Here is a 5,747-nt window from a genome sequence, read left to right on the forward strand (position 1 = left end):
CATTGATCGCTCGGGACAGGTAGATGCGTGTATAGGTGGCGTGTCGCTACAAACCTGGTCGTGGCGTGAGGAGGAAGAAGCGTTGATGGCTTGCAAGGACACACATGATAGCGTAACACCTTTAATTTGTCTAAATATCGCAATAGTAATCGTCCCAACGAAGAGTGGATGAGAGTATTTATGAATAACGTTTCTGTCATACAAAAGTTGTCACAAGCTCTTATGTGAAGTAACTGCTTGTGATTCTGTAGAAGCTATTAGTGTCCCAAGAGGCAAATGAACCAGAATAGTGAATATGACGAGTTTGCAGCAACGAGAGTAATAACAGCTTGAAAGTAAAGAGCATAAATAAAATTGAAAGTAGAACTGTTTTTCTTGCAATGGAGAGAGAAGCAGAGAAACTTTAGATCATGGTGTACATCAAATATGACAGTGCGACGGTAATATCAGTTACCTTGTATTATGAGTTTAGTATTTGATTTGCTTGCTCAGTAGGCGGATCACCCTAGGGTTACAGAACTCCTCCTCGCGGGATTATATTCCATAGTATGGTCCTTCTTCGCCGTTGCCTCAGTGTGATCGTCTGTTTTGATGAATCTATGGGTTGTATCGGGGGGTATAAACCATGGAATACAGTAGGTATAATGCAATAATAAAATATGAATGGGTTTGCAATAGTACTTAAAGAAAGGATTGATTTTATTATACTAACGGATCTCACGAGTTTTCTATTAAGTCTTGTGTGCTGAAGTTTTCAACTTTTAGGTGAGATCCGATGGATGAAGTAATAAGGAGTGGCAAGAGCCTGAGATTGGGGATGCCCGAGGTACCCCAAGGTAATATTCAAGGACTCCCAAGCAACTAAGCTTGGGGATGCCCCGGAAGGCATCCCCTCTTTCTTCTAACGACCATCAGTAATTTTACTTGGATCTATATTTTTATTGAGCGTCATGTATTATATGAGTCTTTGTTTACTTGTATTTTTAGTTTTTCACAACCATCTTTGCTGGACACACCTTTTTGAGAGGGGCACACATTATCTATAATTTGTTAGAATAGTCTATGTGCTTCACTTATATCTTTTGAGCTAGGCAGTTGCTATAGTGCTTCACTTATATCTTTTTTAGCACGGTGGTGGTTATATTTTGAAGAAATACTTGCTGTCTCATGCTTCAATTATATCTTTTTGAGAGTTGATAATAGTAATGATAATTTGCACAAGATATGAATTTGGTTCCAATATGATGAATATCCAAGAAGTATATAATAAAAACTTTCATGTAGATCACTGGATATGATAAGTTTGATTCCTTGCAATAGTTTTTTGATATGGAGATGATAATATGTGAGTGATGCTAGTGAGTAATTATGGTTTAGGAAGAATATTGGTGTTAGCCATTGATGGTACGATGGTTACCGATCACATCACCTCACTAGCTGGTGATTAATCGGGACAGGTAGATGCGTGTATAGGTGGCGCGTCGCTACAAACCTGGTCGTGGCATGAGGAGGAAGAAGCGTTGATGAGTTGCAAGACACACATGATAGCATAACACCTTTGTCTAAGTATTGCAATAGTAATCATCCCAGCGAAGAGTGGATGAGAGTATTTATGAGTAATGTTTCTGTCATACAAAAGTTGTCACAAGCCCTTATGTGAAGTAACTGCTTGTGATTCTGCAGAAGCTATTAGTGTCCCAAGAGGCAAATGAACCAGAATAGTGAATATGACGAGTCTGCAGCAATGAGAGTAATAGCAGCTTGAAAGTAAAGAGCATAAATAAAATTGAAAGTAGAAGTGTTTTTCTTGCAATGGAGAGAGAAGCAGAGAAACTTCAGATCATGGTGTACATCAAATATGACAGTGCGACGGTAATATCAGTTGCCTTGTATTATGAGTTTAGTATTTGATTTGCTTGCTCAGTAGGCGGATCACCCTAGGGTTACAGAACTCCTCCTCACAGGATTATATTCCATAGTATGGTCCTCCTTCGCCGTTGCCTCAGTGTGATCGTCTGTTTTGATGAATCTATGGGTTGTATCAGGGGGGGATAAACCATGGTGAAGTTAGAATACAGTAGGTATAATGCAATAATAAAATATGAATGGGTTTGCAACAGTACTTAAAGTAAGGATTGATTTTATTATACTAACGGATCTCACGAGTTTTCTGTTAAGTCTTGTGTGCTGAAGTTTTCAACTTTTAGGTGAGATCACGATGGATGAAGTAATAAGGAGTGACAAGAGCATGAGATTGGAGATGCCCGAGGCACCCCAAGGTAATATTGAAGGACTCCCAAGCAACTAAGCTTGGGGATGCCCCGGAAGGCATCCCCTCTTTCTTCTAACGACCATCGGTAATTTTACTTAGAGCTATATTTTTATTCATCACATGTTATGAGTTTTGCTTGGAGCGTCATGTATTACATGAGTCTTTGTTTACTTTTATTTTTAGTTTGTCACAACCATTGTTTTGCTTGGATGCCTCAGAGTTGTTTTCGCAGTCGAAGCCTGTCGTGGAGTTGACACGGCAGATGTCCTAGCAGAAGGACTTAGACGTGGATCCATCGCAACTAGGTAGCTTAAAGGGGTTAATCGGGACAAAGGACACGGAGAGTTTATACTGGTTCAGCCCCTTGCAATCAAGGTAAAGTCCTACTCCAGTTGGGGTTGTATTGCTTGGGTTTCGATTACCAGGGAGCGAATATGCTTGACCTAGTTCTCGATCTCTTCTTTCTTGTCCCTAAACCGCCACCGAGTCGTCCCTTTATATACACAGGAAGACGCGCGGCGGCTCACGGAGTCCCGGCCGGCTCATACACAGTGTGTCCGGGTCGGCGGCTAACTATGTTTGCCTTACAAAACAAGTCATACACATATGGCGGTTCATCCGCCTTGGGCCTTAAGCCGCCTCTGGGTCTTGGGCCGTCAATGGGCTTGCTATGATTCACGATCTTCATTGATAAGTCGCTAGTGGTATAACCCGACCTCTCCGGGGCGGTTTATACCCAATAGTTATATCCCCAACATTAGGCCCCAGGTTGATTTGAACTTGTTCACATCAATCTTCAATACTTGACTTGTTAAATCTTGCCTCACTTGCTTGGCGAAACTCGCTGTAAACCGCCATGACGTCAGTGAGGGAGTCCTCGGATGGTCGTGCTATGTGACATGGGCCGGACTAATGGGCCGTGAAGATACGAGATAGAAGGCCTTCCCCCGTGTCCGGATGGGACTCTCCTTTGCGTAGACGGCAAGTTTGGCGATCAGATGTGTAGTTTCCTTTCTTTGTAAACTGACTCTGCACGATCCTAGGCCCCTCCGGTGTCTATATAAACCAGATTGTTTAGTCCGTATGGGCAATCATAATCATATAGGCTAGACATTTAGGGTTTAGCCATTACGATCTCGAGGTAGATCAACTCTTGTAACCCCTATACTCATCAAAGTCAATCAAGCAGGAAGTAGGGTATTACCTCCATTAAGAGGGCCCGAACCTAGGTAAACATCATGTCCCTTGTCTCCTGTTACCTTCGATCCTCAGATGCACAGTTCGGGACCCCCTACCCGAGATCGACCGGTTTTGACACCGACATTGGTGCTTACATGAGAGGAGGGGAGAAGGCCGTGGTAATCGGCTATAATGGCCACTTCCGTGCCGTCGTAGCTCGCCTGATAGAAGACCCCCTCCTTAAGTTCTATGAATATATCCGGATCTTCTTCATATCAGGGATCCAGGTCCCGAACATGGTCCTCTGGCTGCGGAGCGGGGCTGTAGACCCCCTCGACGACCTTTCTCCATTCTATTAAAAGTAGACGAATTAAATTCGACTAGCATGACTCTGGAAAAAGGTTGAGTAAGGCCAATAATTAAAAAACTGACCCAGCCGATGGGGTTATACATGGAAAAACCTTCCCGATTCAAGTGAGTGAAGTCTTCCTTCTCCCCTTTGTAAAGGTCAGCTTGGATGGTAGCCAGGGCGGCAAAATTGTCTGGACCCTTGCGTAGACAACGGGACAAATCGTCCTCCCAGTTGTAATTCCACATGGGAAACCCTCTAGATTGGAGCGGCTGAACGCATCGCGTTATTGAAATCACCATTACCTCAATTATAGACAGCCCGGAGTTGGCAAGAACTCTAATCTTGCTTGCCAGCCTCTCGACCTCCGCACTGTCTCCTTCCTCGAGGCTTTGGGGACGCCAGCTGGCGCGCTTCTTTAAAGGAGCGCTGGAGAATTCGGGAAGACCGCGCCGAATTAGGTCCAGAAGAACAACGTCTTCGATATAAAACCATTCTAAGGGCCGCTCTTCGCATGCGTTCTTTGGAGTGCCGGACAAGTATCCCGTCTCGGCTATGCGCCATACTTCGGCGCCGCCCACATCGAATATAGATCCCTTTTGGGAGCGGGGGACGAGGCAGAAGAATTTCCACCATAGCTCGAAATGGGCCTCACAGCCTAGGAACAGCTTGCAGAGAGCAATGAATCCCGCGATATGCAGGATGGAGCCTGGCGTCAGATTGTGTAGTTGGAGGCCATAATACTATAGGAGACCTCTGAGGAAAGGGTGGATAGGGAATCCTACACCTCTCAGAAGGAAGGAAACGAAGCACACCCGCTCCTCTTTAGAAGGATTGGGGAAATTCTCCGCCAGGGCTTCGCCATTGAGCGAAGTTAACCCGGCCCGAACGGAGACTAGATCTGCGGGAGGAAGATATCCCTGCGTCTGAAGTTCATTCAGACGGGCGTGTGACACCGAGCAGCTTTCCCAGTCACCTTTTTGAGGGCCGTGGGGACATGAGGAGGAGCTAGGAGCGCCGGCCATGTTTGGACGATTTCCTGTGGCGAGTTCTAAGGATTTCCGCATGGTGTGGAATGGCATCTGAGATCTAAATCTCCTTAAATAGACTCCATCCTTGCATGGTCAAGGGGTTATTTGTAAAAGATACCTGGACCGTTCGTATTTGTTTGACACGTGGAAGCCGGGGCGGAGGTGGCAAAAAATATGATATTTAAATGAGGAGCCGAACTATTGTCAATCCAAAGTATAATGGAGAACCCGCCTTGCAAAGGCGAAGACATAAAGCCGGATACTACATCGTCATTGAAGGCAAGTTCGGGGGCTACTGAGGGAGTCCTGGATTAGGGGGTCCTCGGATGGTCGGCTATGTGACATGGGGCAAACTAATGGGCCGTGAAGATACAAGATAGAAGGCTGATACGTCCATTTTGCATCATGCTTTTATATCGATATTTATTACATTATGGGCTATTATTACACATTATGTCACAATACTTATGCCTATTCTCTCTTATTTTACAAGGTTTACATGAAGAGGGAGAATGCCGGCAGCTGGAATTCTATGCTAGAAAAGGAGCAAATATTAGAGACCTATTCGGCAAAACTCCAAAAGTCCTGAACTTCATGAAGGCATTTTTTGGAATTAATAAAAAATACTGGCGAAAGAATCAACCAGAGGGGGGCCACCCACCATCCACGAGGGTGGGAGGCGCGCCCTACCCCCTTGGGCGCCCCCTACCTCGTGGGCCCCCTGGCAGGCCTCTGGTGCCCATCTTCTGCTATATGAAGTCTTTCACCCTAGAAAAAATCAGAAGGAAGCTGTCAAGACAAAACACCGCCGCTACGAGGCGGAACCTTGGCAGAACCAATCTAGGGCTCCGACAGAGCTGTTCTGCTGGGGAAACATCCCTCCGGGAGGGGGAAATCATCACCATCGATCCTCTCA

The sequence above is a fragment of the Triticum dicoccoides genome, chromosome 2A (assembly GCF_002162155.2).
Source record: "Triticum dicoccoides isolate Atlit2015 ecotype Zavitan chromosome 2A, WEW_v2.0, whole genome shotgun sequence".
NCBI classification, from domain to species: Eukaryota; Viridiplantae; Streptophyta; class Magnoliopsida; order Poales; family Poaceae; genus Triticum; species Triticum dicoccoides.